Source organism: Jaculus jaculus, chromosome 10, assembly GCF_020740685.1.
Source record: "Jaculus jaculus isolate mJacJac1 chromosome 10, mJacJac1.mat.Y.cur, whole genome shotgun sequence".
In the NCBI taxonomy this organism is placed as follows: domain Eukaryota; kingdom Metazoa; phylum Chordata; class Mammalia; order Rodentia; family Dipodidae; genus Jaculus; species Jaculus jaculus.
In genome coordinates, this window is record NC_059111.1 from 70,775,636 (window position 1) to 70,789,020 (window position 13,385).

At 37.2% G+C, this 13,385-nt stretch overlaps 1 pseudogene; it reads left to right on the forward strand.

The window, feature by feature from the left end:
• The window catches only part of LOC101598455, a 165,389-nt pseudogene that overhangs the window by 90,306 nt on the left and 61,698 nt on the right, over window positions 1–13,385 (forward strand).

Sequence of the window (13,385 nt, forward strand, 5' to 3'; positions counted from 1 at the left end):
AGTTCCACATTTCAAACACATAATGGCATAGCATAAACAGTACCACTTCAAAAAGGGATAGTAAGGAAAGACTAAACGACTGCAAGATTGAAAACAGTAGAGCAAACATCGAATCCTGCAGCTCCATGTTTGGGATTTGTGGTTGGGTTGGGGTTTGTAGTTCTCTAGGATCCAAAGGGCCTAAGTACTTCACATACTTGAACTGTGCAGCTTGTAGCCAAGACAAACCCACCCAAGCCAGAATCATTTCTTGGCAGCCATCCCATAAGGCTGTCATGTCCAAAATCCTAAGTTCTCCACTGCAACCTACTGACCCCCATGGACTCCATGCAGAGACTGTGGCCCTCTATTTTGCCAAACCTCAGCAGTTATCACCACACAGCCATGTTGTAATCCAATGAAAGTCTAGTTCCTACATTTGTCATACTTCAACAACCCATACCTGATGGTCAACACTGCCAACTTTGTTTTTGTTTTTGTTTATTTTTTCGAGGTAGGGTCTCACTCTAGCCCAGGCTGATCTGGAATTCACTATGGAGTCTCAGGGTGGCCTGAACTCAAAGTGATCCTCCTATCTCTACCTCCCCAGTGCTGGGATTAAAGGTGTGTGCCACCACGCCCGGCTAACACTGCCAACTTTGTCAATCTAACATAGATAAAAACTGAGGAACAGGATACTCAATCCGTTTTCCTTTAGGCCCCCTCCTTTCAAAACACAGGGCTCAGGAGAAAGTTAAATAGATAAACAGCTTAACATATAAGTGTGATTGCCTGAGTTCAAATTCTTAGAACTCATGTAAAGCCACAGACTGTAGTGAGCACCTTGACACTGATATAAAATAAATCTCAATACTTGATATTTATTCTGAGTTTAGTTGAGAATGAACAAAATTATATTGTTCCACAAATGAATAATTACAAAGAATATAATTTGACAAAAATAATTTAAACTGTTTAATGTCTATGTAAGGTTGGCTTTTTTGTAAAGCAATACATAAGACCAAGATTTGAATGTGAATATTTTAATTATGATATGCTCTCAAGTACAGCAAAAAGCAAAGAAGTTTTTACAAGTAAATGAGCTGAAGTCTACCATAAGCAAATGGGTTTTGAGCTTTTAAAGATTTATCTTAAAGTTTTAAGAGCACTTAACAGAAGTGTACTTATTATTTTATCACTGTAACATTTGCCACAATAAATTAGATCATTGTAATTAGTTTGTTTTTCCTTTAATAATAAAAAACATATGGTAAAGACATTAACTAGAAACTTCAAAATGGCTTCAAAGTCTAACAACCTGAGTTCAATTTCCCAATACCCACATAAAGCCAGATGTATGTTGGCACATGCATTTGAAGTTATTGTGTAGGAGTTGGAGGCCCTGAGGTGCCCATTCTACCTCTCTGTGTCTCTTCTCTCTCTGTTTGCAAATAAAAATATTTTTAAAATTTTGATGTAAATGTTGTAGCAATGTTAGCTCTCAAAGGTTTGTGTTGAGTTTCCCCTTGTCTTTTGCATTAAATTATTAGTGTGTATATGGGTGTGACAGTGTCCCTTGTTGCTATAAATGAATGTCTGTCCAACATTACATGGATGTTTGGGAACTGAACTTGGGCCAACAAACTTTTCAGGCCATCATCTTTAACTTCTGAGCCATCTCTCCAGCCCCTTCTCCAAATTATTTTAAAAAGGAAATAAACTTCTACTTGTGCTTGAACACAATAATGATACTTTGGATTTTAGCTCATGTATTTTTAGGACATATGCTAGAGGAACATGATTCTAAGACATATATGGTTTTCTATGTGCTAGGACAAATGTATGGTCCTATAGTGAGCTATATTCTGTTTGCTGTGTCTGGCTGTGTCATTGTGAGTGTGTAGAGATTGTTTATATTCAACGTACAATATAGGAAAAGTGGTGAGGATAAACAAAAAGAAGCAAGAGCAGGCAAAAGATGATCAAACTAAGCCAGGCATGGTGGCGCACGCCTTTAATCCCAGCACTCGGGAGTCAGAGGTAGGAGGATTGCCATGAGTTCAAGGTCACCCTGAGACTACCTAGTTAATTCCAGGTCAGCCTGGACCAGAGTGAGACCCTATCTCAAAAAAATAAATAAATAAAAAAAATAAAATAAAAATAAGATGATCAAACTTCATAGATGCTTATACCAAGTCACTTATTCTCCCATAGGGCTGGACAATCTAGTCTTTCCTCCAATGAATATGTATGTGTGTGTGTATGTATGTATGTATATATATATATATATATATATATATATATATATATATATATATATATATGTGTGTGTGTGTGTGTGTGTGTGGGTGTGTGTGTGTGTTTGAAAATGAAAATAATTATCAATGCTTTCATGCAGAAATTTTAGTGAGAACATTTTTTTTTCAGATTCTTTGTAGCTACAATGTGGCCAAATGAGGTTTGTACATTCTTTTAGACCCATTATATCAAGAGTACTTAGATATAAGACATTAAGCCAAGAAGAGCCCTACAAAAATTTACTGTGCTATGGGTGAACCAAAGATTCAGGACAAAAGAGAATGATCTCCATAAAAGACACAGCAATCAGTATAGTATGCAAGATACCAAAGCACTACCTATCTTATATCGATGAGGAACACTGCTGCTTGAGACAGATGGTTCAGACAAAGGAAGAAACATGAGGAAATATCTCTGTTGCTCTCCTAATCCAAACAGAATTTACCCATGGCTCCCTCACTGGATTGTGAGCACCTTCTGGGCACAAGCCACATCTTACTCAGCTGACTTAAAATTCATTATGCAGATTGCCTTAAATATAGTAACACAGTCTCAAGTGTTTAACTCGATTGTGCAGAAGCAAAGGTCATGAAAATCAGCTTCACAGATGTGAGTGAAATATTGCCCGTCATTCAAATTGCAGCTGTGTACATGACTTCAATAAAACATGCTTACTTCTCCTAAAAGAAGGATAAGAAAAGACTGTTAAGTTGTTACTGTAATTATTTCACCAGGAAATTGATAACCCAAAAGAGTGTGCTTGTGATTGTGCTGAATAGTTCTGTGTATCAAATTAAATCGCTTTTCAATGAGATCATTACTGCCAGAAAATATAAGACTGTCAGCATATCATTTTTAGGAGCTTCAATTTTTTTTTTTAAATGCCAACCTAGACCAAAAAAAGTAACTGTTAGAACTTATGCTTATGTTCACCATCTCTTCTCAGTCACACATTACAGTAACAAGAGTTCTCTGTCATCAGTAGCATGTCCATTACAAATGTAATTATATATGTATAGGTACATATGCATATATATTATGCATGCTTACATATGTAATTACATAAACATAACAAAAAGTTTAAAAAATCTATAGTTATGTCTCAAGTAGCATACCTTTTTTTTACATAAATTTAAGATAAAATTGCAATAAATGCATCTCCCATAGAAGAACTCCACAACTGTCCCCAAACGTCTTAAAATATTGCATGTTATATAACATGAATGCGCTTAAATGAGTAACAAAATGAATACCATGTGGTTAAAATGCACTTGGAAGTGCCTGTATCTTCATTTCCCTTCGCTGAAAAAGTGACAGTAAGGGTTTTATCTGAATGGATACATGGCATGATAAAATAAACATTTTTCCATATATGTTCCTTTTTTAAATTTTTTTTTGTTTATTTTATTTATTTGAGAATGACAGGCAGAGAAAGAAAGAGGCAGATAGAGAGAAAGAGAGAGAGAGAATGGGTGCGCCAGGGCCTCCAGCCACTACAAATGAACTCTAGATGCATGTGCCCCCTTGTGCATATGGCTAACGTGGGCCCTGGGGAATTGAGCCTGGAACCAGGGTCCTTAGGCTTCATAGGCAAGAGCTTAACCACTAAGCCATCTCTCCAGCCCCATATATACTTCTTATATTGTAAAACAAGAGAAGATTGCATGACATCTTCAAATGGCTTCAAGACTAATATTCTAAAATTTTATGCATCAAATTGATATTAAGAATTAGATATCAATATAATTACAATGTGTACTTGCTTTTGAAGATATTGATGTGACCTGGCATAGGAAAACAAAACAAAGTTAATATGCTTAGAGGATAAATGATATATCAGAATAGGGGGTGGAAGCTAATATGATTATTTTTTCTTGCTTTCATATGTGTATGATGTTGACTTATTACCCATGCATGTTGGAAGTACATAACTAATGTTTTAATGTCCATAGTTAAGACTCTTTTAAGTCTCAGATGAGACTCTACAGTTACAGTTAAATAGCGTTGCAACTGTTAAAGGCTGTGAGGAATTTGGATGTTAGACTGATTATATTTTGCATTATGAAATGGCCATGTACCTATGGAAGTGAGGAGTGACAACTTATGACTCAAATGTGATATAGTTGAGTGTTAAGTTAACAAAGGGTGTACTTGTGAGAACTTCTATTTATTTCCAACTTGACAGGATCAAAAATCACCTATGAGGGACAAACTAGATGAAATTAGCTTCTGATCATGCCTGTAAGAGATTGTGATCATTAGGTTAAATGAGGTAGGAAGATCTGCATTAATTGTGGACAGCAACATTTCCAGAACCATGGTCCTGTGTGCGGATGAACTATGGAAATGATCTATAAGAAAAAAATGTGTGAAAAAATTATAAGAATTAAATATAGAAATAAACAATGGGAAAGAACTGTAGGAATATTTCTTATGGACCTTACAAGTAACTTTAGTAAGATTATTGCTGTGAGATGCTAAATTCTTTACTTGTAACTTGCCCTAAAATTAATCATATAATTGTGTAATTCACCCTCTTAAAGCAATGTGACTAGGTTTCTTCTGCCTCAGTGCACCTTTGGCCTGAGAAACAGAGATGATCAACATTGACAAACAATATTTACAGATGCTGACTGATATCAAGCTGTGTCATGCTCTTTGTCTTCCATAGCTACCTGATTGGACTTTTGAGTAGGAACAAGCATCCATGCATAAGAAGTGATGACCATAGTGTTGAAGACACACATTCAGTAACTAAGGGCTCACAGATTTGTTGAAGACAACAGATGAACTTAATGCTATTATATTGTGATCAGAGTGTATGTGTGTTCTGGATCAACAGAGTCATGCCCCTAAAACCCCTTCTTTGAATAAATATTTAAGGATTATCCAAAGTCAAAAGTTCCTTACCTTTTATTCATACAATGTTTATTGATTACTGCTTTTTGGTTGTTCAATAAAATATGCCAATGTGTACCTGTATGCAGAAGAAGCCACAACATCAGTAAGAACAGAATGGCAATATCAGATGCAGCAGGTTTACAATTGGCTTAAAAGAAACCTCTTTTCAGTTTCTTTATTCCTCAGGCTACTACTAAAAGGGGTTTCCCCACCATTGAAAAGAAAATAGGAAGGGTTAGTCTCTCAGGTTTGGCTCTTAAAAGTCTGCCCACTTCTGGATAGGAAAATTGTAGAAGGCAGTCTTCTAAATTCAGGGCTATACCCCTCTCTCCCCCCCCCCCTGCGCACACACACAATAGAGCATTTCTGTATTAGATAAAAGGATTGATCTACATGAACATTGGCGTTGATTGCTCTGCTCCTTCACAAAATGTAACAGCTGCCTCAAGCTTCCTTCAGCATGCCCTCCTCACCATGTTGGACTATAACCTGGAGCTATAAGCTACAACAAACCCTTCCTGCCTTAAACTGATTTTTGTCAGGTGCTTTGTTCTAACAGTAAGACGTTGACTACTACAAGGTAGTTCAAGCAGCCTAAAAGCGGCTTATACTGTGAGATCAGTTCCCCTTCCCTTAATTTTAAATTCTGTAGAGCAAAGTAACAGAACATAGTTGTTCTTTCTGATTATCCACCATGTTTCTGCCCCAAAGACCAAAGAAAGTTTGTGTTACTCATTGTTTTTGAGCATAGAGTAAGGGGATTTCAAGCCTCCATTTTCATCTCACAGTGTCCCAACAATATAACTATTAAATATGTATAGGAAAACCTAGACTCTCTAAATTTTAGATCATAAAAACAAAAGAAACTTCCAAGTACTATGTTTGAAACATACAAACATAAATAATTGTGCAATGCTTGCTGACAGATAATAGATTAAAGCCAGTGAAACTAGACTGTGAACCTAGTAACTTCACTAGAAGCACGTTAAAATTGGCCTCCCCCCTCCCTATCTTCCTACGTCCCCTTACTCACTCCTACCTCTCTCCCTCTTTCTCCACTTCACTGTAGGGGACATAAGTATAAATTTCCTTAAAGTTTAATAATACACACTAAAAATATTCTGAACAATTTATAGATTCATTGATCAATTAAACATGAAACAATGTCTCTGAAAATCTAGAAGCTGAAAAAAAATCTTGCAGTTGGAACTTAAAACATGGCTTCTGCTTTCATAATGAAAAAGAGGCTAAGCTTGAAATTAAAAAAATGGGACACTTAAGAAACAATGAAAAGTAAAGCTGTAAGGAAGAAACAAGAGAAAAGTGTAAAATAAAATGTATAAAATAATGTGTGGGGTGGGGTAAAACCATGAATTCTTCTTAGTTATGACCCAGGATTACTTCCAAGCTATCACTTTTGTTGTTGTTTGTTTTTTGCTAACAGGACCTAATTCTATTATAACTCAGCAACATTAGTGCTACTTTCATTTGACATAAAATCCATACCCATTGGAACTTTGTAAGCTCCAGACACAAGTTTCTATGGCAAAATATCTTAAAATATGTGGAGAAAGTTATGACTTTCACACAAAGGATTTTCCATATCCTTTCAACAGGCATTGATTTCACAGTCAGCTTTCCATGTGGTATTTTATGTAATTGAAATAATCTTCAGAGCTTGGCAACTTCTACCTAATGGCATCCTATACTTTCATTATTTGGTTTACATGGCTTTGGGATGCTCACAGTCTAATTTACACTTGTTAATTCTGAGCACACCAACAATGAGGGTAAGGGGAAGAAGAAATGAGTACTGATGTGTGAATAAGAAAAACTGGAATTGGACATACTCGAAAACATGGCACATGACTATCAGTGGACATCTGTTGAGAGCTAATTATGTATGCCATGCATGCAATGACTTTAAATTCCAATCTAGACAGTAATTCAGCAGGCATACTTAAGAATCTCTATTGTTAACACTACAGAATTTCATATATTTAAGTCATTTTCAGATAAAATGTTTCATGTTTCCTTTCAATATCTCCATTTTAATTGTTATAACAGGATTTCATTATCTACTCAAGCACAAATTAGAGGTGCCAATGATGCTAGTTTATCAAATATCACCTTCCTTAGACTTTGACTTTTAATACTTTCATTCATCAGAGCCAGATCTCATTGAAGATAATTAAAGAATTTAATTTGAGAATATTTATATATAATTATTTCAGGATTTTATTTAACTTATAGTTAAACAAACATCCATAGGTATGTGTATATATATATATATGTGTGTGTGTGTGTGTGTGTGTGTGTGTGTGTGTATACACATACACATACACACACACACACACACACACACATATATTTCTAAGGTACAAGGTGATATATTTCTTAATATTTTAAGTAAAAACTCCAAAAGGTCCCATTATTACATATAACATTCTGTGTATGTCATTCAACATTCTTTATATCTCTAATGTATAATGTGATATCCAAAAGATCCAAGTACCAATCATAGCATAGTGTATATGTCATATAAGATTTTTAGGACTAATAGAAACTTCTCATGATCTGCCAAAGATGAATAATAGACATAAGTATAAGAATTCAAACCTCTTGCAGAAAATAGGGAAAATGTTTGTTGACATTTAGTTAAGCAAAGATTATGGGGAAGAAAATAGAAGATACAAATGATGAAAATAATAAGTTGGTGTTGGGGAGGTAGCCAAGTCAGTAAAGTGATTGCCTTGCAAGCATAAGTACCAGAGTATGATAACTCAGGTATGCCTGATGTTATGGCCCATGCTTGTCATTCAAGTGTTGGGGAAATAAAAATGGGACAGACCTTGAGACTTACTGGCTAGCCAGTCTATTCTAATTTGCAATCTCCTTGAAAAAGATAGAAGCTTTCTCAAAAGATGTGGACATCGTTCCTAAGGATGGCACTCAAGGTTAATCTTGCCTCAGCAGATATACACACACATGTGTATATAACCACTTTGTGGCAGTCAGCTTCACTTGCTGTGATAAACTTCCAAAGTAGGCACAGTTATGGGAGAAGGGATTTATTGAAGCTTATAGACAGTGGGGATGTTCCATAGTGGCAGAAGAAGGTGATCTACTTTCACAGGTCCACATAGAGAGAAAAAAGCAGCCAACAAGCACATTTCCAGAACCCCAAAGCTCAAGCACATTACGTATCTTTATACTGAAATTCTAGATTCACCCCCAGTAGCAAACATCTCAGTGCTAGGCCCCAGGATCCACACACAGTGACACCTCCCAGAGCCAAGCCATTGGAGATCTAAATAACAAGCTTTAATAAACTCCTGCATGTATTTGAAGACATCCATTCAAACTACCACACACAAACACCCGTACATACATACATGTACTGTTACCTGGCTGAAGTCATGAAAACTCAGAAGTTGTTCAACCAACCCACAAATTTGCAACAGACTAAACTAATGTGACTCTAAGACTGATTTCTAATAAAAATTCCCTATAGTACATTTTTTCTATTTTAGCATTATTTACATATAAAAGCTATGTTGAGATCTTAATTTGAGTGTCAGCCATTGTTATAAGCACACTTCTTGTACTGGTTCATTGAAATCTCACTGTCATGATTGACATGAGGTAGGTTTCAAAGTCAGTATTCCAAAACAGCCCAAGCCAGAACTAGTTTGACATGGTATTCACAAAATGATCTCAACTGCTTTATCTGTTAATGAAATATGTCTTTTCATTTATTGCCAAGCACTCTGGCTATGTAATTTATGGTCTCAGTTTTCTCACCTTTAAAATAGGACTGATGGGAGAATTCTGGCCAAGATGGCAACTGCCTAGCTGCACTACATATCCCGGGGGAAAAAAGGCAAGACATGAAGGGTACACTGGCACTTTTAGGGGAGAGGAATTTCCAATAGATTGTTAGTGAGAGGGCACAGAGGGGAGTGGGAAACAGGGAATCACAGATCCCCTTGCCGGCAGGTAGCCCACCCCTCCCCCCAAATAGCCATCCTGTCTGGCACTGGTACCACTACACACCCATTCATACCTGCATGCAGAAGCTTAGATGGCTCCACACACTCGACCATTTACTGCTCCAGGCACCACACATGCAGCAAATTCTGGCAATAACAGGGAATCCCTGATTCCCTCAGGGGTGTGTAGCCCAACCCTCCCCATAACCACAGCACAGCTGCACACAGATAATCCCTGCATGGAAGTTTAGACTGCTCCGCCCATTCGCTCTCATACTGCTCCTGCCACCACACGTTCAGTGAGCCCAGTCCAACAGCAACTGCCTCACAAGCTCAGACTGTCTCTCACTTGCTCCAGCTCAGGTGCCATCCCCTACCTGTCTGCCATGCCAGACATCCGCCATTGTCCTGTGGTAGGGGAGCGCAGACTGCATCCAGGTCCCAGTGTTCCCAGCTAGAGTTTGGGCTGCTTCAGTGCTTGATACCTCAGTGTCCCTCCTAGCTCAAACTCAGGCAGCTTTGACGCATTACCGCTTGAGAAGTCAGGCAACTTTGGTGCCCCTGCCAGGCAGTAGACAGGTAGCTTTCGCAAGTGAGCGCCAAAGTACAGGCAGCTTGGCAACTGCCCCAGGCTGTCTCAGATTCCCACTGTGCTTGAGCCCAGGCTGATCCACTTACCTACATGCCCATACATTGTCATGGGCAGACCATAGTGCAAAAGAAGTAACATGAAAAATCAAATGCAAGAAAATCCAGTTAGATCACCCAGTCGTACCAAAACATAGAATTCAGGTGAGAAGCCAGCTGGTCCTAAACATAGAAGAGTCATTAGGATCAGATCATCAAATTGAAGCTATCAGCAATGCAATACCACTGACCAACCTACTGGTAGAACTTGCAGGAAAGCAACAAAGGATGGATAATCGTGTGGATGCTGCCATCACTAAACTAGAACTAATAGATAAGGAATTGGAAGGAGTACAAAGAGAGTTAAGAGTTTTCAGGGAGAGTGAAAAAAAAAAAAAAAAAAGAAGACCTTAAAAATCACTTGGCCATGCTAAATGAAGACATAAAGAAATACAAGGATGAATTCTAAGAATCATTAAGAAAATCAGAAAATTATGTGAAAAGGGAGCTTGACAGAGGGATGGAAATTATACATAGAAAAGTAGTAGAAAATGCAAAGTTGATTGAACAAGTCCAAAACTTTCTAGAAGCCCTCAAGAATAGAGTAAGCCAAGTAGAGGATAGAAACTCTGATCTGGAAAACAAGATGGAAGAAACAGTTGGACAGTTCAAAAATTTCAGTAAGCTCAAAAGTTCCTGTGAACAGAACATGAGGGAATTGTGGAACACACATAAACATCCTAATATCAGGATCATTGGAATGCCAGAAGGAGAAGAAATTCAGAACAAAGGCATGGAGAACTTATTTAAAAAAATAATTGAAGAAAACTTCTCCACTTTCTCAAAAGAAAGGCCCATCAAGATACAAGAAGCTAACAGAACCCCAAACAGACTGGACCAAAGGAAAAACTCTCCCAGACATATTGTCATTAAGACTCTAAACATTGACACCACAGAGAAAATCTTAAAAGCAGCTAGGGAAAAGCAGCACACCACTTTCAAAGGTAACCCCATCAGAATTATTTCAGATTTCTCAGTGGAAACCCTGAAAGCTAGAAGGGCCTGGAAAGAAACACTGCAAATTCTAAGAACTTATGGCTTCCAACCCAAGCTAATCTACCCAGCAAAAGTATCCCTCATAATAGATGGTGAAAGAAAAACTTTCCATGAAAATACTCAGCTTTATAATCATATGAAGACAAAACTATACCTACAGAGAGTATTTCAAGAAATTTTCCACAGACAAGAAATAAATAATCAAACTCAAATGCCTACAAGAAGCAGATCACAATGACCAAACTCAGAGTAGGCACAAAAAACTTCAAAGTCCATGAAAACACCAAAACACATCTACCATCACAATATGGCAGGGATAAAATCAAATCTCACTATCATTAACATAAATATTAATGGCCTTAATTCACCAATGAAGAGACACAAGCTAATGGTATGGATCAAAAAATTAGACCCCTCAATCGGTTGCCTTCAAGAAATCCACTTCACCACTAAAGACAGACACCTCATCAGTGTGAAAGGGTGGAAAACAATATTCCAAGCAAATAGGAATAAGAAACATGCAAGCATAGCTATATTAACATTGGATAAAATAGACTTCAAACCAAAAATAATCCAAAAAGACAAAGAAGGCCACTTCCTACTTATCAAGGGAATGATCGATCAAGAGGATATTACAATCATAAATCTGTATGCACCAAACACAGGGGCACCACAGTTCATAAAACAAAACCTACTTGACAATAAAACAGAAATAACCACCAACAACATCATAGCTGGGGACTTCAATACACCATTATCAGTAACAGACAGATCATCCAAACAGGAGCTCAACAGGGAAGTAAGAGAGCTCAACAAAACTATAGATCACTTAGACCGAATGGACATCTACAGAACTTTCCATCCCAAATCCACAGACTACACATTATTCTCAGCAGCCCAATGAACATTCTCTAAAATGGACTATATACTTGGTACAATGTCTGCCTCCACATATTTAGGGAGATTGACATAATTCCTTTTATGATATCAGATCACAATGCTATATTGCTAGAAATCAACAACAAAAACCCATCAAGAATCCCAGTGACACTCGGAAACTGAACAGCACACTTTTAAACAATAAATGGACAGTGGATGAAATAAAAAGTGAAGTTGCAAAATTTCTGGTATTGAATGACAATGGGAACATATCGTACCAAAACTTATGTGACACAGTGAAAGTGGTTCTCAGGGGAAAATTCATAGCACTCAATGCCTTCATAAAAAAAGAAAAAAAAAAAGAAATATCCCAAATCAATAACTTAACCATCCACCTAAAGGCAGTGGAAAAACTAGAAAAATCCAACCCAAAGAGCTCCAGAAGGAAAGAAATATTTAAAATCAGAGCAGAAATTAATGAATTGTAAACCAAGGAAACAATTAAGACAATTGACAAAACAAAGAGCTGGTTCTTTGACAAAATAAACAAGATTGACAAACCTCTGGCCCATTTGATCAAGCAAAACAAGGAGAGGCTCCAAATTAACACAATTCAAAATGAAAAAGGAGAGATCACAACAGAAATAAGTGAAATTGGGAGAATCATCAGGACTTATTTCACAAACCTCTCCTCCACAAAACTGGATAATGTGGAGGGGATGGATAAATTCCTGGATGTATACCATCTATCAAAGCTAAACTCAGAGCAGATTAATCACCTCAATGAACCCATCACACTCATGGAGATTGAAAAAGTAATAAAAAAACCTCCCCAAAAAGAAGAGTCCAGGACCAGATGGCTTCTCAGCTGAATTCTATCAAACCTTCATGGAAGAACTCAAACCAATCTTCCTAAAACTGTGCCATGCAATTGGAGAACAGGGAAAGCTACCCAACTCCTTTTATGAAGCTAATATCACCCTAGTTCGAAAATCAGGCAGAGATGCCACAAGAAAAGAAAACTACCAGCCTATTTCCCTGAGAACTTAGATGCAAAGATCCTGAAAAAAATCCTTGCAAAGCAATCCAACAACACATCAAAAGCATTATCCTACTTGACCAGGTGGAATTCATCCCAGGAACACAGAGGTGGTTCAACATATGGAAATCTGTCAATGTAATACACTACATAAACAAGGTTAAACATAAAAACCACATGATCATTTTGATAGGTGCAGCAAAGGCTTTGCCAAGATACAACATCACTTTATGATCAAAACAATGGAGAGAATTGGTATACTTGGTGCGTATCTTAACATAATAAAAGCAATATACAAATCTCCGAAGGCCCAAATGGAGAGAGACTGGAGGAATTCCCATTAAGATCAGGAACAAGACAGGGTTGTCCAGTCTCAACTCTGCTTTTCAATATAGTACTGGAAGTCCTAGCTCAAGCAATAAGACAGGAGAAGGAAATAAAAGGGATACAATTTGGTAAGAAGTTAACTTACCTCTATTTGCTGATGAGATGATTGTATATGTAAGAGACCCGAGAGACTCTGTCTCAAAACTCCTGAAAGTGTATAACTCCTATAACAAAGTAGCTGGATACAATAGCAATGCAGAAAAATCAGTAGCCTTTCTATATACAAA